At 42.7% G+C, this 23529-nt stretch overlaps 1 protein-coding gene and 1 pseudogene across 1 annotated transcript in view; both read left to right on the top strand.

Moving 5' to 3' along the window:
• Window positions 1–23529, top strand: part of LOC126092152 (ATP-binding cassette sub-family G member 4) — a 334730-nt gene that overhangs the window by 57188 nt on the left and 254013 nt on the right. The window lies entirely within an intron of this gene.
• Window positions 4381–4498, top strand: LOC126093175 (5S ribosomal RNA; annotated as a pseudogene).

Genomic DNA, 23529 nt, shown 5'->3' with positions numbered 1-23529 from the left:
TGAGCCTAACACATGATCACTTGAAGGTTGAATACTCAAGTTCAAATACTAGATTTTGTTCGCTTACAGATTGCCTTTTTTCACTCCCTTATTTACACTGATTTCAGTGGCAATGTTTTTTTTTACCTCTTTTGCAGTGAGACTGGTAACTCGTGGGAAAGATCAAATGGTTCAAATGGCTCTGAGCACTATGGGACTTAACTTCTGAGGTCATCAGTCCCCTAGAACTTAGAACTACTTAAACCTAACTATCCTAAGGACAGCACACACATCCATGCCCGAGGCAGGATTCGGACCTGCGGCCGTAGCGGTCGCGCGGTTCCAGACTGTAGCGCCTAGAACCGCTCGGCCTGGGAAAGATACACCATGGTTTAACAGCCGTGTTAGAAAAGCACTACGTGAACAAAGAACACTTCATCTCGGATTCAAGAGATGTAAAAACCTAGCTGACAAACAAAAGCTGAAAGAAGCGAAAATGAGCGTAAGAAGAGCAATGAGAGAAGCGTTCAATGATTTCGAAAGTAAGACGTTGTCAACCGACCTTCGTAAAAACCCTAAGAGATTTTGGTAGTATGTAAAATCAGTAAGAGGGTCAAAATCATCTATCCATTCTCTCAGCGACCACACCAGCATCGAAACGAAAGATAACAAAGCGAAGGCCGAAATACTGAATTCGGTCTTCCGAAGTTGTTTCACCGAGGAAGGTCGTAACACAGTCCCTCCTTTCAATCGTCGTGCGAACGCTGAAATGTCAGATATTGAGATAACCGATCGCGGAATTGAAAAGCAGCTACAATCGCTTAGTAGTGGAAAGGCTTCAGGACCAGATGAGATGCCTATAAGATTCTATAAAGCAGTAAGGCATTTGACACTGTCCCACATTGCCATTTAGTGAAAAACTACGAGATTGCGGAGTATCGGAGCAGACCTGCGATTGGATTCAAGACTTTCTTGCAGATAGAACTCAACACGTCGCTCTTAACGGAACTAAATCGACAGAGGTAAAGGTAAATCCGGAATACCACAGGGAAGTGTGATAGGACCGTTTCTGTTCACAATGTACGAGGTGCATTCAAGTTCTAAGGCCTCCGATTTTTTTTCTCCGGACTGGAAAGAGATAGAAACATGTGCATTGTTTTAAAATGAGGCCGCGTTCATTGTCAATACGTCCCAGCCGTACGGCAGATGGAATTTTGCCGCCAGCGGCGAGAATGAGAACTGTTTTAAATTCTTAAAATGGCGACGTTTTCCTTACTTGAACAGCGTGCAATCATTCGTTTTCTGAATTTGCGTGGTGTGAAACCAATTGAAATTCATCGACAGTTGAAGGAGACATGCGGTGATGGAGTTATGGATGTGTCGAAAGTGCGTTCGTGGGTGCGACGGTTTAATGAAGGCAGAACATCGTGTGACAAAAAACCGAAACAACCTTGGGCTCGCACAAGCCGGTCTGACGACATGATCGAGAAAGTGGAGAGAATTGTTTTGGGGGATCGCCGAATGACTGTTGAACAGATCGCCTCCAGAGTTGGCATTTCTGTGGGTTCTGTGCACACAATCCTGCATGACGACCTGAAAATGCAAAAAGTGTCATCCAGGTGGGTGCCACGAATGCTGACGGACGACCACACGGCTGCCCGTGTGGCATGTTGACGAGCAATGATGACGCGCAACGACAGCATGAATGGGACTTTCTTTTCGTCGGTTGTGACAATGGATGAGACGTGGATGACATTTTTCAATCCAGAAACAAAGCGCCAGTCAGCTCAATGGAAGCACACAGATTCACCGCCACCAAAAAAATTTCGGGTAACCGCCAGTGCTGTTAAAATGATGGTGTCCATGTTCTGGGACAGCGAGGGCGTAATCCTTACCCATTTCATTCCAAAGGGCACTACGGTAACAGGTGCATCCTACGAAAATGTTTTGAAGAACAAATTCCTTCCTGCACTGCAACAAAAACGTCCGGGAAGGGCTGCGCGTGTGCTGTTTCACCAAGACAACACACCCGCACAACGAGCTAACGTTACGCAACAGTTTCTTCGTGATAACAACTTTGAAGTGATTCCTCATGCTCGCTACTCACCTGACCTGGCTCCTAGTGACTTTTGGCTTTTTCCAACAATGAAAGACACTCTCCGTGGCCGCACATTCACCAGCCGTGCTGTTATTGCCTCAGCGATTTTCCAGTGGTCAAAACAGACTCCTAAAGAAGCCTTCGCCGCTGCCATGGAATCATGGCGTCAGCGTTGTGAAAAATGTGTACGTCTGCAGGGCGATTACGTCGAGAAGTAACGCCAGTTTAACCGATTTCGGGTGAGTAGTTTATTAGAAAAGAAATCGGAGGCCTTAGAACTTGAATGCACCTCGTATATAAATGATCTAGTAGAAAGCGTCAGATGCTCTTTAAGGGTATTCGCAGATGATACTGTTGTGTATATCAAAGTAGCAACGCCAGAAGATAGTAAGAATGCAGAATGACCTGCAGAGAATTGATGAATGGTGGAGACTCTGGCAGTTGACCCTGGACGTAAATAAATGTAACATATTGCGCATACATAGGAAAAGAAATCCACTACTGTACAGCTACACTATTGATGACAAACAGCTGGAGACAGCGTCTGCCGTAAAATATCTGGGCGTAACTATCCAGAGCGACCTTAAGTGGAATGACCATATAAAACAGATAGTGGGAAAATCAGATACCAGACGCAGATTCATGGGAAGAATCTTAAGGAAATGTAATTCATCCATGAAGGAAGTGACTTATAAGGCTCTTGCTCGCCCGAATCTTGATTATTGTTCATCTATCTGGGACCCCTATCAGATAGGACTGATAGAGGAAATAGAGAATATCCAACGAAGAGCGGCGCGTTTCGTCACGGGATCGTTTAGCTGGCGAGAGAACGTTACGGAGAAGCTAAACAAACTCCACTGGCAGACATTACAAGAGAGACGTTGTGCATCGCGGAGAGATTTACTATTTAAATTTCGGGTCAGCACTTTTCAGGAGGAGTCAGACAACATATCACTTCCCCCCCACGTGCATCTCGCGTATTGAACACGAGGAGAAAATTCGAGAATTTTGAGCCAATATAGAGGCTTACCGGCAATCATTTGCCCTCGGACTATTCGCGTGTGGAAGAGGGTTGGAGGGATCAGATAGTGATACCGAAAGTACCGTCCGTCATACGCTATTGGGTGGCTTGCGGAGTATGATGTAGATGTAGATGTAGAATAACAGGTGTCACGCTAAAATGCCATTCAGGATGACTACAACCCTATAATTTTTTTCCAAAACAATAGAACGCAACCCAACAAACCCAAGGCATTAGATACATATGACCATATTTTTATTCTCTAATTTAGAAATAAGCAACTCTAGACCACTTACCTTACCATTCGTCTAGTTATCGGGGTTCACAGATGATGACTGCCAATTTAGATCTCACGAACCCGAAATTACTATCATGAATCTGTTTATATCGCCAATAGCCCAGTAATATAAGTACTAGGAGTACCTGTTCGGAGTGATTTAATGCGGAATGAACAAATAAACCTAACCAACTGGAAGACAGAAATCTTATGAACGCAGATGCTAACACCGCAAGTTGGACAAGCCTGTTCAACATTTAGGAGTGCATCATGAGGAGTGGGGGCAAGGAATTCCATCACAGTGCTGTAGATGGTGTGGTGCGTCTGCTGATGTAGAGGTCTCTAAGGCTGCAGTCTCAGTTTTTAATTTGAAGAGCACAGTCGATCAGCTAGTGAAACAGCGCTGTCCCGGTTACGGAATGAGCACACGTGACTTCACACGTGACTTCTGTGCGGAGACAAGCGAATGGAACCTGTAGCGAAGCTGACAGGTTGCATCGTGCCAAGTACCCAGATAGAGCGTTCCAGTGATTTCGTACCACTATACAACAGCAGAGGACGACACTGAACTGTACAGACACCCAAAACGACAGGGGAGAAACAGTTCTGGTTCGCACGTTTGACTTGAGTAGGTTCCACTCACCACTCCATCTATCAGTCAGCGTGCGCAGTAATTCGTGTAAAATAATACAGGAAAACCGGCTACACACCTAACAGTCACAGAAATTGTAAATTTGACTTCAGATCTCGCATCGCTGCAGTTATCTAGTGGGAGCAACCAGTGATCGGTTGACAGACCTGTAACTGTTTGCCTGCGCCAGTATTCTATCCATCGTAACTCTGGTAGACTGCTCCTTGTAAGGTCATGTGGAAAGCATTATGTACGAGATACCAATCAGTTGGAAGAGGACTGCGAGAAAATTCCCTCTGACTGTGACTTTCTCGGATAGCACTGGGTTCTTGGATGGGTATGACCGAACTTTAGTGCAGTGATGTAATAACTAGGCCAACGGCCTTGCCGCAGTGGTAACACCGGTTCCCGTCAGATTACCGTAGTTAAGCGCTGTCGGGCTGAGCTAGTACTTGGATGGGTGACCATCCGGTCTGCCGAGCGCTGTAGGCAAGTGTTGTGCACCTAGCTCTTGTGAGGCAAACTGAGGAGCTACTTGATTGAGAAGTAGCGGCTCCGGTCTCGGTAACTGTCATACGGCCGGGAGAGCGGTGTGCTGACCACATGTCCCTCCGCATCCGGTGACGCCTGTGGGCTGAGGATGACACGTCAGACCTTTTTTTTTTTACTTTTTTTACGTTTTTACGATGTAATAACTGTATTGAAGTTAGGGGACACCGCTTTAAACAATTGTTATGAATGTACGAGAGCGTGCTGAAAAGTAACGGCTCCGAATTTTTTATGTGTAAACTCTTAAAGCTTTTTAAATAAAGCAGACTTTGTTAACATTCTTCGTCTTTATTCTTCACGTCTACAAATTAATTACTCAAATGGTTCAAGTGCTCTGAGCACTATGGGACTTAACATCTGAGGTCATCAGTCCCCTAGAACTTAGAACTACTTAAACCTAACTAACCTGAGGACATCACACACATCCATGCCCGAGGCAGGATTCGAACCTGCGACGGTAGCGGTTGCGCGGTTAATGTCTGAAGCGCCTAGAACCGCTCGGCCAGAGATGCCGACTTAATTACTCAACGCAGGCAACCTGGTGACTAAAACATTTCTAACAACGAAAGACTACTTCGTTGATAGCATCACTGTACAGTGTTTGACTTTCTTGAAGACACAACCTCAACTCTGCTTCGCTTAACCACAATCGAATTGAAGTCCTCGAAGGCGTTTGTTAAGTTTAGGAAACAGACGAAAATCGAATGGGGCCAAATCGGGACTGCATGGAGGATGATTCTCTGCAGTCGCTAGGCCGTGCTTCTCTATTCTGCGCTCGGCACTGAGCACACAACGCTACACAGCTGAGGAAGTGAAAGTAGCCTCTCGGACAGAAAAAAACATGAGAAAAGCTCGGCAGGGAGCGTGGCTAAGGCCAGCAGTGGAATAAGGAGAGTCATCTCGCGGCATTCCTTTCTCTGGTCCGCCGAGTGAAAGTACCGCCGTTACGTAAATGAGTTGACGGACGAGAGTAGGTGGTCAGTGAATACACAGTGTTCTACTGTAAACATTCGCAGCTAGATTTATTTTGGCGAGAAATTTTTTTAAAAAAATGTCTTCACCTGCACTTATTTTAAAGTCTTCATCTTTACTGAATGGGACAAATCCCAACTACTAGCTGAAAAGGACTACGCTCTCCTGCGGCCCACAATCTCCCTCAGATACAGTGGAAAAAAGGTCACAGGAGGCTCAGTCCATGGTGATTAACTCTCTCATAACCTTACTAACAACGAGATAAATCCAGTAACACATTTTTATCAGTTGACACTGTGCAGTTTTTTGTTCCGGAATACCAAATACGACGACAAAAGTTCGTTAAGTTTTGCGTATGGCTGACAAGAAAGTCGCAGTAAAAATTATATTAAAATAATTGTGTTTTCTGTTGTTTTTAGAAGGGTTTTAATGACGTTCAGAACGGAAGCTGAAGTTTGCTTCGTAAACCGGATTGCTGAGAAATGAACCAAAACTCTCTTTACGCGCCAAAAGTACAACAAAAAGTTTTGGTATTACCATGTTCGCTTATTGTCGTGTCTGTCTCTCTACGCCAACATGCAAATGCCGCCATCCGATGTTTAGACGACTATGAACGTACTGGACTTGTTTGGTATGAATCATAGGAAAACACGATAGAAGTAATGCATCTCTGCCACGATCCGTTCGAAAAACCTGTAATTTTGTTCCTTTCGTTTCCTGCAGGTTCGGTTTAATAGCACGATGTAAAAGATAGAAGACTTGTCAGAAGATGATAATTTTCAATTAAATATTCAGTAATGCTTTAGTCAAAAAAAATCCTCTCTTTGTTATAACATAGATCTTTAGACAGCTACCAGTCATTACACGGAATAGAAACTTTTTCCAAGTCTTGTAATGTAAGAAAACTGTACCAACAGCCGTTGCTTTGATAGTCATATTAGGCAACCAGTTTCAACGTGTGAATCACGCCATCTTCAGGCCTGTCGCATGAACGACACCAAGTATCATTCATGCATGTGTAAGACAAGGCACCAATATTCTTATCTGGTTCCGTGGACATCCGAGATTCATGAGCATGTGTGCTCTTCACATATTGGCACCTTGTCTTATACATGCACGAATGATGCTTGGTATCATTCATGCTACAGGCCTGAAGATGACGTGATTGGAACGTCGAAACTGGTTGCCTAAGGAAGCAATATCAGAATAACGGCTGTTGGTCAAGTATTATCACATTGCATCGACCAGCAGCCGTCCCACGCTCCTGAGGCCAATATGGAGTAACATTTATTTATTTTCCAAGACTTTCAGCGTTTGCTTATGACCGTCCAAGGACATTACTCGTCTGCAGAAAACAGCACGTCAGCCAACCATACGATGGTGCTGCTTATGCTACGTAACAAATTGTTTGCTGAGGACACTGAGGACCTTATTGCGCTTTCTCGAGTGTAGTGTCCGACATGAGTACTGCTGCTGCGACGCGTATGGTCCTTGGTTGTGAGAGCATGTTTACCAGCCAGGCTGGACTTCGTCTCCGTGGAGTGGAGTACGGGTAGCGAGATCGACTGCCTCGCGGCCTTTATCTGGCTCCGCTGATGACCTGCTGCCTAGCGCTGACCTATTTCAGACACGGTCGCGAACGGATGTGAGCAGCGGGCGAATGATGGCTACACGCCTGGGAAGAGACTATATTTAAAAATTCGAACCTAATAATGTTAGGTGAGGATCTCAAATAAGACAACTTTACTGTTGACTTATTTCACAACGCGTTTCAAAAGTTTAAACTTCCATCATCAGGTAAATTTATATGTGTTACTGTGACATCTGTCGTGATGATGGAGGTTTCGACCTCTAAAACGCGTTGTGGAATAAATAAACAGTGACTGGTAACAGTAAACTTGTTTCATTCGATATCAATGACAGTCACGGTATAACGTACCTGTACTCTCCAGTGTATAAAGAGAAAATTTGTGAAACGTGTACCTAACATTCGTAATTAATGGGAACAAGGCATTTCATCCGAAGGTCAGTGCTTACCGATAAAATATAAAAGGGACATTTCATAAATAATGCACACTAATTTTTTTGGTACGGAATATCAGACCAGCTGTGTGGCTGGATTGAAGAGTTTTTAGCAAACAGAACACAGCATGTTGTTCTCAATGGAGAGACGTCCACAGACGTTAAAGCAACCTCTGGCGCACCACAGGGGAGTGTTACGGGACCATTGCTTTTCACAATATATATAAATGACCTAGTAGATAGTGTCGGAAGTTCCACGCGGCTTTTCGCGGATGATGCTGTAGTATACAGAGAAGTTGCAGCATTAGAAAACTGTAGTGAAATGCAGGAAGATCTGCAGCGGATAGGCACTTGGTGCAGGGAGTGGCAACTGACCTCAACATAGACAAATGTAATGTATTGCGAATACATAGAAAGAAGGATCCTTTATTGTATGATTATATGATAGCGGAACAAACACTGGTAGCAATTCCTTCTGTAAAATATTTGGGAGTATGCGTACGGAACGATTTGAAGTGGAATGATCATATAAAATTAATTGTTGGTAAGGCGGGTACCAGGTTGAGATTCATTGGGAGAGTCCTTAGAAAATGTAGTCCATCAACAAAGGAGGTGGCTTACAAACCACTCGTTCGACCTATACTTGAGTATTGCTCATCAGTGAGGGATCCGTACCAGGTTAGGTTGACAGAGGAGATAGAGAAGATCCAAAGAAGGGCGATGCGTTTCGTCACAGGGTTATTTGGTAAGCGTGACAGCGTTACGGAGATGTTTGGCAAACTCAAGTGGCAGACTCTGCAAGAGAGACGCTCTGCATCGCGGTGTAGCTTGCTGTCCAGGTTTCGAGAGGGTGCGTTTCTGGATGAGGTATCGAATATATTGCTTCCCCCTACTTATACCTCCCGAGGAGATCACGAATGTAAAATCAGATAGATTCGAGGGTGCACGGAGGCTTTCCGGCAGTCGATCTTCCCGCGAACCATACGCGACTGGAACAGGAAAGGGAAGTAATGACAGTGGCACGTAAAGTGCCCTCCGCCACACACCGCTGGGTGGCTTGCGGAGTATAAATGTAGATGTAGATTTTTTAAAATCTCTTCGCAATTCTTCTACATTGTCTCCTTGCTTCGCTATGATTAAATCCCAACGTCTCGGAAGCACTATCACTCCATCAATGACACCATTCTCGTTCATCTGTCGAATGGCTCGGGTAACGGTGGCAGAAAGCTTTTCCAGAGAAAGATAACCGCATACACGCATAGGTTTTTTCGACTCCGGGAAACAGTCGAAGTCGGGCGGACTCGTGTCTGGTCGGTAGGGAGGATGCGCCAACACTTCCCATTCGTAGTCGCGCAGATTTTGGGCTACAGCCTCTCCAATATGCAGGCGAGCTTTGTCGTGGAGAATGAGTGGCCCAGCTTCGGGCAAGTGAGGTCGGGTTTTGTGCGTTTTTCTGCGCAGGTTTTGCACGAAGTTACGATAATACGCTGCTGTGAAATTTGTTCCACATGGGAGGCTGTCCGTCAAGATGATTCCTTGGTGATTATAGGCAAAAATCATCATTTGCTTGAGCTTTGATTGAGCATCTCGATATTTTTTTGGACGTGGAGAATCTGAAGCTCTCTTCTCATTGGACTGTGATTTCAACTTCGGTTCAAAGTCTCTATTCCACGTTTCATCAGTAGCGACAATTCGACACACAAAATCCTTGACGTTCATGGTCGAATCTTCGTGTGAGCGAGTTTGTAGTGTCCAGGCATTTCTGCTTCTCTTCAGCAATCAAACTGTGTGGAACCTATCTAGAAGATATTTTTCTCTTCTTAAAATCATTAATCAGAATACGGAATACTGACGTTGGAGGAATTTCCGTGGTGTCAGAGATTTCCTTACAAGTCACACTGCGATCTTCTTCAAGAGCATCTGCCCCAAGCTTCACACTTCGATCAGGTGTTGACGGCCTTCTGGGTCTAGGCCCATACGACCACCACCACAAATTTCACTTAACGCACTGTGGGTTTCTGTTGGGTTTTTGCCACGGATCTTTATGTCCGACCTTTGGTCTTCAGCAGTTACAGTATCCGAGACCCGTGCAGGGTCCATTTCTACCTCTCGCCAATATTATGTTAGTGTACACAGCGAAAAAAGAATAAACAAAATAAAAAAATAAAAAATAAAAAAACACATGTTTCTTCCTCAAGCTCCCAGATACATCTGACGTAGAATTTATTGTTGTTGCATCAAACAATCCACATGAACACCAACCTGTGCATTATTTATGAAATGTCCCTCGTTCATAGTTGCAACCTGTCGCTCTTACACGAATGTTTACTGTGTACAACAACGATCGAAATAAAATAAAGATAATAAGTTAAAGATTCACTCTCGTAATTTTGTATACCAAAAATGGTTTGAATTAATTTCGATGGTAGACTAAAACGGTCATCAGCACCAAAACGAATAAAAATCTGGTAAATGAGTGTAATAACTATGAAATAAGGTAAATACTGAACATGAATAATAATGCGGCAGCTGGGCAAAACATACTCCCGCGAGCCTAGATAAAGAAAACAGTATGAACACTAAAGACGTTAATTTGAGATGCAGTGATGTTTATTACGATTATGAAAACCAATAAAATGCAACGACTAGCAACACTTCAAGGAAACTGCACTATATTACGTAACTAACGGTAAAGCTGTCTGTTATTTGCATAATCGTTACCAAATGTAATTACTTTTCTTTACTGTTTACTTTTCAAATGACGCTGTAAAAACTTTCATTCATGACTACTACTATTTATCAATAATAATGTTGTGTAAAGCTATGTACATAATGTCTTTTACAGAACACAAAATAAAATCATTAAATTACTTTTACTGCAACAAAGTCAGCATACTTTTGTTATAGAAGTATGATTTGCGTTTCAATCACTTAGTTTGAACTCAGTGTCTGCAGTAGTAGTGCAACACTATATGGACAACTATAATTACTAATGCTTCTATTATTATAATTATTTGATTCAAAATTAACTGTAAATTTAACTGAATCTCTTTTATTTCAGCTGTTTCTTTCACTTATGACTTTCTCGGAAGTTATGTTGAGGAGGATAGGAACCTGCTGATGGTTAACGACTTCATTATGAAATTCATTGTTGGTAGTAGGCTGTTCTTGATAAGTGAGCAACTTAAAAAAATTTTGGACACACAGTATTCTTCATTAATTCCAAAATCTACTTACGACCACGTACCGTGCTCATGCACTAGCTCGCTCGCTTGTATTTTGCCTAGCCACATATTATATCACCATTTTCAGGACAACCTACATTTGGCACTTACACGCCAACATACACGCCTGTATCAACGAGTCTTCGTAACTCTATTCTCGGTCCTCATCTCTACGACTGCGTGGTCTCGCACGAACGATGTTATTGTTACATGAAAGATACTCTTTATGTTTCGTACAATACAAATTTCCCTGTCATTGCCAGCTTGTTTCCTACAACGATTTGATATAATTATTTCTTACTTATTCTTTCAGTATACATTGCATTTTCATAAACACTAATTACCGACAAAATACATAAATATATTTGGTTACAAAAAATAGTTTGAAACTCATGAAATCAAGTAGCTGAAAAATACACGAGGAGTTGGGTTTTAGTGTAACTAAGATAAGGCCTAACCTAAAATATTCGCATTGTTAGGTGGCTTAACTTACCTAGAACTCCGTTAACTTTAATGGTTCTTCAACCGCTGGTGATGAAAACTGGGAAAACAATACCCGTGAACTGCGGTAACAGTGAAGTTATTGGCCGACCGTGACTGGTGAGCGCTAGAACGCGCTAGAACATTCGAGAAGAGTCAATGCTCCTGTAATTCGACAAGCATTTGAACTGGCGTACATCGCAGTTACGAAAGACATTTTAATCGATCACTGTCGACGAATAATAACTGTAGTTGTACATTTCAAGTTTGTATTATTACGACCCAATCTAGTGAACGCAGTTAAGATGGGAAAATTATCGCGACGACTGTTTTTCCTCTATATGAAGTGTTGCATAATCTGATACACGATCCTGCATGCCACTATTATATGGGGAATTGTCAGTATGTCGATGTTCATGTACACCAGCATTTTGCTGGATGCGAGATGGATTAACACTCTCGCTTGTGTAAATGTTCTCGGAACCTACTGACTGATAATCTTAGTCAGACTGACGCATATCGTCAATTTGTTTACGCACCTCTTGCAGACCTTTGAAAAATGCTTGGTGTGCAAGCTCTGTGTCTGTCAATACCTCTTCGAATTGTTTCCGAATTTTCAATAAGTCGTTTGATAATTCTTTGTTCTGAGAATCTCTGTCATTTATAGTTTCGGTGGCTGCAAACTGAACTTTCTGCTCAACAGCGCCCGCTAATTGCGAATCGCGCTCACAAAGCCACTGATTAAAAACATCGGAAAACTGTTCCATCTCATGTGTAAGCTGTTGCTTAACCACGTTAGCTTGCCCTATTGTAACGTTATGTAATTCCTGTGACAGCTCTGTAACTGTGGCCGATAGCTGCTCTTGCTTTTGTGATGCTTTACCAAATTCTAACTGAAGATTGTTAACCGCTTCGGGTAGGTGCTTGTGTGCTTCCCGAAAAATTTCAAACTCTGTTATTAAACTCGTTATGAGACGCAGCTTGACTTTCTGAAGACATTTCCTCTATTCGTTTCAGTAAAACTGTCATGGGGTCAACTACCTCCTGCACATTAGTTTGAGGCACACTAGTTTCACCCGATTGAGCCATCTTGGTCTGAAATCGTGTCTTAACCATATAATCACACAATAATTGGGTCTAGTGCAGCAGGGGATACAACCCGTCGGCTTTGAACAATGACGTCATTCCTTAGTCATAGATCGTAATGTCTTCACTTCGAGGCATAGATAATAAAGCAGTTCTGTGTTCTAATAAGCACTATCATTAAAATAATTGAATGTAAATCTAAAAGCGATCGCTTGATATTGGGTGCATCATTTTACTGATTGCTTAATGAAGTAGGATCAGTTTATTCTATCTCGTGAGATTTTTTTTAAAAAAAAGCCAAAAAACTCTTATTACGTACTGAAGGGAGCTAGAACACTAAGAAGAATCGCTTCTCGGCTTTTGACAAGATATTGCTTAATAAAGTAGGATCAGTTTATTCTATCTCGTGAGATTTTTTTTTTTTAAAAAGCCAAAAAACACTTATTAGGTACTGAAGGGAGCTGCTTAATAAAGTAGGATCAGTTTATTCTATCTCGTGAGAATTTTTTTTTAAGTCAAAAAATCGTTTCTTTACTGATTGCTTAATGAAGTAGGATCAGTTTATTCTATCTCGTGAGATTTTTTTTTAAAAAAGCCAAAAAACTCTTATTACGTACTGAAGGGAGCTAGAACACTAAGAAGAATCGCTTCTCGGCTTTTGACAAGATATTGCTTAATAAAGTAGGATCAGTTTATTCTATCTCGTGAGATTTTTTTTAAAAAGCCAAAAAACACTTATTAGGTACTGAAGGGAGCTGCTTAATAAAGTAGTATCAGTTTATTCTATCTCGTGAGATTTTTTTTTAAGTCAAAAAACACTTATTACGTACTGAAGGGAGCTAGAACATTAAGAACAATCGCTTCTCGGCTTTTGACAAGATATTGCTTAATAAAGTAGGATCAGTTTATTCTATCTCGTGAGATTTTTTTTTAAAAAGCCAAAAAACACTTATGCTTTTGACAAGATCAGTGTTTATCTCTCTCGCATTCCTTTGTTTCTCAACATTCTCCTCAGCTCTTTCATCTCTGTAATACATGCTCTCTGGCGACTTGTGACGTCATTGTTCAAAGCCGACGGGTTGTATCCCCTGCTGCACTAGTCCCCAATAATTAATACTAAATGATCCGTTAAAAACGTGTGTAACATATACTGTTTACTCAGTAGCTAATAACGTGCTAATGGTTATGCAGATGACCGTTTTGTGACAAATAGTTGTATCGAACTGACACACAATTTGTAACACAAACTACCGTTAATCTGCTAAGGAAGTATGTGCCTATCTACACTTAACTCTTTGCTACTACCCATAGACGAGTCAGCAGAATAGAATATGACAACGTACACTTACTCCTTGTAGATAACTGCGATATAGACTGGCATATCTCCGCTATTTTATTTCCTTTGTTGTAACTTTGTTCTCTCGTTTCGTCACAAATGGTTACATGAGAAAGAAAATACAATTAACATCATACAATATTAATCACAATACACATACAAACTTTTGTTGCTATGACAACCGTGTGTGTGTGTGCTCATGAATGGTGTCCCGATCATCTGTCTCCAAATGTGGTAGATTCTTTTATGTGTTTGTCTATTTTTTGTTTGTCTGTTGTCGATGTATTATGCTCGTAGTAAAAGGTCGTAACAACGTGATAAAATGGTCTCTGATAGTGCTGTTAAAAGAATTACTGTTTGTTGCGCGTATGAAGAGTCTTGGGAGAGACGGCTGGATATTTTTAGCAACTATTCATACATGAGATTGCAGGTTCGATTGCTGTTATCCACGTCTCTTCCCGTACACGTCGTATTCAATCTGAAACAATCCTGCTATGTCAATACTTCCAAAAATACTAACAAAAGTCGTAACGCTCACCTTCATTCTCATGAAATAATAACGGTTTATTGTGTTTCTTGTACAATTCTCCACATAACAACAAAAGAAGCGAACAGAAAACTCTAGTTAAACCACAGAGAGAGAGTAATATTCCGAGTCAACGATATAATTATCATAGAGTCTCTCAGATAACGTTTTTGCCACTAAGCTTTCTCGCAGTCGATTCAGTACATTACATATTTATTACACTACACGACATCTGTATAAAGCACCCACGGTACGGGACTACAAGTCCCACCGCCACACCTGCACCCTCCCATGTTAGGCAATAAATTCTGCCTGACTCATGTAGTACTATCACCGTCAGAGGGTGGTACGGGACTACAAGTCCCACCGCCACACCTCCAAAGTGAATTGCAGTGACGCAGTCACTGCACAGTGGAAATTTACTGGCTCACCAACACAGTTAGACCGCAACAGACCGGTGATGCTGTATTGTAACCTATCACCTCGGACTACAAGTCCATTAAAAATAAAATGTATAAAGCGTTCAGAGTCTTCTCGCTTTGTGAAATCTGTTACCACCTATACTCTGTAAACTATTGTGAAGTGCGTGGAAGAAGGTTCTTTACATTGTAAAATAATAGCGTGATTTGCCGCCGTTCCATTTGCGTGTGGAATGCAGGCTAAAAGACAACTTTAACGCACTATAATGAGCCATAGCGGTCCCTATGAGACTGATACGTATGGAGCTGTGGTATATTCCCAGGGACTTCTCTTAACACGCATTGGTCCTTCAAACTTTGTAAGTTAGCTTGCGCCGGGTAGTTGACGCTTATCTTCAAGCGTCTGAAAGCTTGGCAGCATTTCCGTGTCTCTTTTCCGTGGCCCAAACCAGAAACAGTATTTGGTTGCGTGTACCCTGAGCTTTCTTCCAGCTACTGGATAGAGCTTTTTATTCGAGGGTTGTTCGGTATATTATGGTTAAGAGAGAGACTAACTCTGTAGTAAATGGTGAATAGAATCTGTTACAGGTAGCTGGACCACAATGGAAACGGGTGGAGCGATAGATTGAGAAGGGACAATCTTAAAACTTTCAAAATTTATTTTAAAATTACAAAGTGACACAAAACTTGGTCGCTAATAACACAACAACAGTACTCAGTATAGTTACCCAACACAGCACAGACACTTCTAATGAAATTATTTCCTCAATCAAATCAATATTTAAAGAAACATATTGCAACCACACCGATACTAATAATAAATTTTGTAATTTAACATATTTAAAACTGAATTTTTTATGCAAGTCTTTCAACTATTGTTCTTCCTTAGAAATGTCAGTTACCATAATCTTACATGAACCAGTAATCAACAACCCCCTTTCCACACTTAATTCACGAGGCAGAATAAACATATCCAAATCAACTACCAAATTCTTAAATTTACGAGAATATACAGGTGAATATATAAATTTTGTTTAGGACTTATAAACGACTGAACAGTAACCAAATGAACTTAATATTCAGAAACATTGGTTTTGATACAATTAGGAAGGAATATCACTTCCCCTTTACGTCTGATTGAGCCATCCCCGCTACTCCATCACACACATTGTCCAGCGATATGTTTCATCCTTTACCTCAGTCTATATACCGGCTGATCAAAAAGTCAGTATAAATTTGAAAACTGAATAAATCACGGAATAATGTAGATAGAGAGGCACAAATTGACACACATACTTGGAATGACATGGGGTTTTCATTAGAACCAAAAAAATACAAAAGTTCAAAAAATGTCCGACAGATGGCGCTTCATCTGATCAGAATAGCAATAATTAGCGTAACAAAGTAAGACAAAGCAAAGATGATGTTCTTTACAGGAAATGCTCAATATGTCCACCACCATTCCTCAACAATAGCTGTAGTCGAGGAATAATGTTGTGAACAGCACTGTAAAGCATGTCCGGAGTTATGGTGAGGCATTGGCGTCGGATGTTGTCTTTCAGCATCCCTAGAGATGTCGGTCGATCACGATACACTTGCGACTTCAGGTAACCCCAAAGCCAATAATCGCACGGACTGAGGTCTGGAAATCTGGGAGGCCAAGCATGGCGAAAGTGGTGGGTGAGCACACGATCATCACCAAACGACGCGCGCAAGAGATCTTTCGCGCGTCTAGCAATATGGGGTGGAGCGCCATCCTGCATAAACATCGTACGTTCCAGCAGGTGTTTATCAGCCAGGCTGGGGATGATGCGATTCTGTAACATATCGGCGTACCTCTCACCCGTCACGGTAGCAGTTACAAAACCAGAACCACGCATTTCCTCGAAGAAAAAAGGCCCGATAACGGTAGATGTGGTAAATCCAACCCATACCGTGGCTTTCTCGTCGTGCAATGGAGTTTCCACGACAGTTCTAGGATTTTCGGTAGCCCAAATTCTGCAGTTGTGGGCGCTGACAGACCCTCGGAGCGTGAAATAAGCTTCGTCGATCCACAACATGTTACTCAACCAATCGTCATCTTCCGCCACCTTTTGAAACGCCCACACCGCAAATGCCCTCCGCTTCGCTAAATCGCCAGGTAACAGTTCATGATGCCTATGGATTTTGTACGGATAGCATCGGAGGGTCTCAGTGCCAACCAAACAGTAGTGTATGGAATGCCGGTGCGACGTGCGACTGCATGAGCGCTGACTTCCCCGTGCATAGACGAACCCGCTACAGTCTCCATTTCTTCCTAAACTGTCTCAGCAGCATTACGCCTTGTGCTCGGTCGGCCACTACGGGTCCATCGTCTTAACAACCCGTGGCTTCGAACTTCGAAATCATTCTCGCCACAGCTGCATTTGTCAACGGACCTTTAGCCGTTCGAATTCCCTTCCTATGGCGATAGGATCGTAACGCTGAACTAGCACACTCCCCATTTTGATAATACAGCTTCACTAAAAGCGCCTTTTCAGGTAACGTCAACATGCTGCGACTGCTGGCGCATCTGATTCTCTCCTTTTTTTTTCAGTGTCACAGTGTTGTTGAACAGGCTTATCGGCTACGCCGATTTTCCGTGTATTGATGTAGTTGTGTTTAGGTAGTGCTGTTGGGGCACCATTTATTCACTTTGGGGGTCAGAATTGTGATTTTTGAACTTAAAAGTTCACCAATCCGCCGCCCTTGGTGGGGTACTGCGCCTTGCAAGAAGGCTTGGTGTTTGATTCTCCTTCCTCTCCTCTTGGTCCGTGGTGTTTGTTGCGGCTGGGATGCCGCTTTCCTCTTTGTCCATGGTGGTTCAGCGTCTGCTTGCCGCTAGATTGTCTCTCGCAATACGATCTACTTGGTCTGGTTTAAGGTGGTTGGTGTGATTGAAATTGCTTCTGACTGGGTGTTGGGGTGTATTTCCTGATTTAATCTGTGGGGTCCTCTGTGATGGATCGTGGCACTCTCTGTTTGTGCCAGGTTTTAGGTCTTTGTGTGCCTACGTCTGTCAGGTGTCTGCAGCTATTTCTGATGTTGTGTATCTTTTGGAAAATTTTTGTAGTCTGTTTCCTAATTGTTTGATCAAGTGTGTCCATCTCCAGCTGTTCATGTAATTGGGATATTCTAGTCCAGTAGGGTGCTCCTAGGATCCACCTGAGCACTTTGTTCTGCACTACCTGCAGTTCATATTTCCTTGTTGGGCAAGCTACTGCCCATGATGAGCGTCCATATGTCATTGTGGGCAGCACTGTTGTCTTATATAGTGTCCGTTTTGTTTCAGTTTTTAAGTTCTTGCTCTTGAAGAGAGGGTAGAGTGCCTTGGCTAGGTTCAGGGCTTTTGTCTTCTTCTCTCTGATGTGGTGGTGGTACAACAGCCTTCTGTCCAGCGTCACACCAAAGTACTTGACCTCGTCCCTCCAGGGTAGCTCCTGGGCGTTGAGCCGCAGATGGTTTTGCAGGATTGGTCGCTTTCGGGTGAAGTAAATGACAGTTGTTTTTGCGGCGTTTAGCTGAAGTTTGTTTGCTCTACACCAGTTTTCCACGCGATTGAGCTGTCGTTGTAGTCTGCCAATGGATACATGCTGCCGATGTTCACTGGTGTCGAACGCCGTGTCGTCAGCTAATTGGGCGATGTGGACTCCTGCCTCCAAGGGAATGTCATTGACGTAGATGTTGAATAGAGTTGGCGAGAGGACAGACCCTTGGGGGATGCCCGCCATCAGCTGGCGGCGAGAGGAACGTTTGCCATCCACCTCAACCACGAAATGCCTCTCGTTTAAGTAACTGTCAAGTAGCTTGGCGTAGACGTCTGGGATAGATGTTTGATGTCTTTTATACACGATTGTCATGCGCAGTCACTGACGTTCTGCTGTCCACCGCCATCTGTCGGGCATTTTGTGAACTTTATTTTTTCTTTGTTCTAATAAAACCCCATGTCATTCCAAGCATGTGTGTCAATTTTTACCTCTCTATTTACATTATTCCGTGGTTTATTAAATTTTCAAATTTATACTGACTTTTTATCATCCCGTAAATCCAAGATAATGTCAATCCTTACACCTGAAACAGTTTAATATCAGTGACCAGAGATAATAGAATTTTCAGAAGTTTCAACTGCAGCCACTTGACGTCACAGTCGCTGCTAGAGGCCGTTACCAGCCTCGTTCATAAACAATCAGACACAAATGAGCCGGAACTAATTCCGTAATTAGTGACAACACCTACGTCGTGCATGTCTTTAGCACAACACTCTCAAGCAACCACTTATTCTCTAAATCAAAAGTTGCAAAACCCACAGAAACAGGGCTTTAATCACAAGGATGAGCAATGTAATACCGACGTACTACAAATTAATGTACCAAGATTATGAGCATAAAATAACGACGAATGACAGTATCTTTTGCAAACATTCCATTACCCCAGCGGCTGCATTAACTCTCCAAGTATCTGGTCAATTCAGACTCGTTACCTGCATCACTGTCTGCTTTTTGTCACTGTGCAAATTACCTCCTCCGCGAACGAAGGTAACCGTTGTTGTCAGAGTAGCTTCCGTCAAGGAAACACCGGTGAACACGTTTGTCGCCTCGTTTCCCACACAAATAGGTCCTTCCATCTACATGTGTCCGTCCTCTCTCCTCACGCCTGCCGATATTTCTCCTTTCAAAGCCTCTTGTTCCGCAGATAAACCGTCTTTCATCCTCAGAGGAGTTCCACATACAATAGGCAGGCCAATCCGGCCAACCCAGATCGGCTAGGCCAACCTCAATCATTGTGCCGTACACGGCACAAATCTGGTAAGACTAAAAAATCGAGCTTTCGACGACTTCTTTCATATTAGGAAATGGAGGTAGCCGTCGTAAGATAAGAGCTTTACCTCTAATCTCGATTCGTCATGAAGGCCGAGAACGTTTTATATAATGCAGTGAGAACTAGTGTCAAACCACACTTGTTAAAATTAAATGAAAACACGGAAAACATACGGAAATTATAATAATTTACCAAGGACTTGATGGAGGATGTTGTCTATTATCTGTGTTATTCACGAAATCGTTTCTCTCTGTGCCAAATAAACCTAAAATGGAAAGCAACAAACAAACCCGTTATCGAATTCTCAGAAACGCAAAGTGACCGACATTTTTATTTGCATACGTGTAGATACTAATGTCGGAAAGAGAGCACAACTTACAATGATTTGTAAACAAATTTCGTAATGTACTCAAAAAGTATAACATGAATACACTACTGGCCATTAAAATTGCCACACCAAGAAGAAATGCAGATGATAAACGGGTATTCATTGGACAAATATATTATACTAGAACTGACATGTGATTACATTTTCACGCAATTTGGGTGCATAGATCCTGAGAAATCAATACCCAGAACAACCACCTCTGGCCCTAATAACGGCCTTGATACGCATGGGCACTGAGTCAAACAGAGCTTGGATGGCGTGTACAGGTACAGCTGCCCATGCAGCTTCAACACGATACCACAGTTCATTAAGAGTAGTGACTGGCGTATTGTGACGAGCCGGTTGCTCGGCCACCATTGACCACACGTTTTCAACTGGTGAGAGATCTGGAGAATGTGCTGGCCAGGGCAGCAGTCGCACATTTTCTGTGTCCAGAAAGGCCCGTACAGGACCTGCAACATGCCGTCGTGCATTATCCTGCTGAAATGTAGGATTTCGCAGGGATCGAATGAAGGGTAGAGCCACGGGTCGTAACACATCTGAAATGTAACGTCCACTGTTCAAAGTGCCGTCAATGCGAATAAGAGGTGACCGAGACGTGTAACCAGTGGCACCTCATACCCTCACGCCTGTTGATACGCCAGTATGGCGATGACGAATACACGCTTCCAATGTGCGTTCACCGCGATGTAAACACGGATGCGACCATCATGATGCTGTAAACAGAACCTGCATTCATCCGAAAAAATGAGGTTTTGCCATTCGTGCACCCAGGTTCGACGTTGAATACACCATCGCAGGCGCTCCTCTCTGTGATGCAGCGTCAAGGGTAACCACAGCCATGGTCTCCGAGCTGATAGTCTATGTTGCTGCAAACATCGTCGAACTGTTCGTGCAGATGGTTGTTGTATTGCTAACGTCCCCATTCGTTGTCTCAGGGACCGAGATGTGGCTGCACGATCCGTTACAGCCATGCGCATAAGATGCCTGTCATCGCAACTGCTCGCGATACGAGGCCTTTGGGATCCAGCACGGCGTTCCGAATTAGCCTCCTGAACCCACCGATTCCATATTCTGCTAACAGTCATTGGATCTCGACCAACGCGAGCAGCAATGTCGCGATACGATAAACCGCAATCGCGATAGGCTACAATCCGACCTTTATCAAAGTCAGAAACGTGATGGTACGCATTTCTCCTCCTTACACGAGGTATCACAAAAACGTTTCACCAGGCAACGCCGGTCAACTGCTGTTTGTGTATGAGAAATCGGTTGGAAACTTTCCTCATGTCAGCACGTTGTAGGGGTCGCCACCGGCGCCAACCTTGGGTGAATCCTCTGAAAAGATAATCATTTGCTTATCACAACATCATCTTCCTGTCAGTTTAATTTATACTTAGTCCAAGAGTAAAAATATTGATAAACACTATAATAAGTGACAGATTTTTGGGTCTCAGTAACCATATTTTACACGAGACTGCAGGCTTCCAGAATTTTGCAGTTTACAAACACAACGAACAGAAAAAAGAATTCAACTAAGTATGACAGACTGAGGAGAATTTCAAAAACGGACATAGATTAACAAAAAAAAATCAATTAATGAAGAAATGTTTGCACAGTTGGAACCGAAGAACAATTTCTTCGACTACGCTACCTGAGCATTAACGCGTCGCCTCCGAGACACGGGAGGCGAGGCTGTTCCGCATAAAATCCACCTCGCCGATTAACGACGAGGGCTGGTGAACCGGACTGCCTGTATGTTGGTTTTAGGCGGTTCTCCACATCGCACTAGGTATATGCCAGGCTGATGAGTCCCGTCTCAGATAAACGCTACGTAAACGTTTAGAAAACGTTCTCAGACTTGCATGTGAGATTTACTACAGATCCAGAGATGGGGTTCACAGATACTGTCCTGAGGAGAGAATAAAGGACTGATGACCTTAGATGTTTACTCTCTTTAAATCTGTTATCAATATCATCAATCCACTATGCTACGAGAAAACACTAAAAAAAGATTTTAATAAAACATCACTGTTAAGCACACCAGTTCTATTTGCCTCATCTCACAGGTGCAATATATTATTTTTGACATTGTAACAATGGACAAGAAAGCGATAAACCGAATGCCCCTGAAGCTCTACGTCGAACGTGCACTGGCCGAGACCAAACAAAGCACTTAAAAAAATTGTTAGAAACAAGTACAAAATGGTTCAATTGGCTCTGAGCACTATGCGACTTAACTTCTGAGGTCATCAGTCGCCTAGAACTTAGAACTAATTAAACCTAACTAACCTAAGGATATCACACACATCCATACCCGAGGCAGGATTCGAACCTGCAACCGTAGCGGTCACGCGGTTCCAGACTGAAGCGCCTAGACCCCCACGGCCACAACGGACGGCAACCCGTACGTATGTAGTTAAATTAATACCCCGTAGATTTATGTGATTTATTGTGCAAACGGAATTTAGCGGATTCATTTCAGTACTCACATGGATGACTTCACACTTTCCATTATTCAGAGTCAAATATCACTTTTCGCACGATGCATATATATTGACTAAACCATTTTGCTGTTGGTTTTGATCATCTGATGACTTTACAAGACAGTAAATGACAGCATCATCTGCGATCAATGTAAGTGGGCTGCTCAGTTTGTCTCCTAAATCGTTAATGTTGATCAGCAACATCAGAGAGCCTATAACACTTCCTCAGAGAGCCTGTAACACTTCCTTGATGATTCTCCGCCATTTACTACGAACGTTGACCTTTCTGACAGGATATGACAAATCCGGTCGCACAAAAGAGACGATACTCCATAGCCACGTAATTTGATTAGAAGTCGCTTGTGAGGAACATTGTCGAAAGCCTTTCTGAATCATAAAAATATGGAATCAGTCAGATACACCTGTCGATAGCACTCGTTACTCCGTGAGAATAAAGATCTAGTTGTGTTTCACACGAACGATATTTTCTGAATCCGTGTTGGCTGTTTGTCAATAAATCGTTTTCTTCGAGGTAATTCATTATATTCAAACAGAGTATATGTTCCCAAACCCTGCTGCAAATCGACGTTAGTGAAGTGGGTCTAAATTTCGTCGGATTACTCCTATTTCGCCGGCCGCGGTGGTCTAGCGGTTCTGGCGCTGCAGTCCGGAACCGCGGGACTGCTACGGTCGCAGGTTCGAATCCTGCCTCGGGCATGGGTGTGTGTGATGTCCTTAGGTTAGTTAGGTTTAAGTAGTTCTAAGTTCTAGTCCCATAGTGCTCAGAGCCATTTGAACCATTTTTGAACTATTTCTTTTCTTGAGTATTGGTGTGACCTGTGCAATATTCCATTTTTTTTTATACGGATCTTTCGTCGAGCGAGCGGTTGCATATGAAACCTAATTATGGAGCTATTGTATCAGCATGCTCCAAAAAGCACTTAACTGCTATGCAATCTGGACTTGAAGCCTTGCCTTTATTAAGTGATTTAAGCTGATTCGCTATACCGCGGATATCTCATGTTGGCAGTTATTCTCGATTTGAATTCTGGAATATTTACTTCGTCTGCTTTGATGAAGGAATTTCGGAAAACTGTGTATTAACTCTGTTTTAGTGGCATTGTCATTAGTGACATCACCGTTAATATCACACAGTGAAGTTATTGATTGCGCCTTGCCGCTAGTGTACTTTACATACG

Source organism: Schistocerca cancellata, chromosome 7 (assembly GCF_023864275.1).
Source record: "Schistocerca cancellata isolate TAMUIC-IGC-003103 chromosome 7, iqSchCanc2.1, whole genome shotgun sequence".
In the NCBI taxonomy this organism is placed as follows: domain Eukaryota; kingdom Metazoa; phylum Arthropoda; class Insecta; order Orthoptera; family Acrididae; genus Schistocerca; species Schistocerca cancellata.
This window is presented reverse-complemented; position numbering and strand designations above follow the sequence as displayed.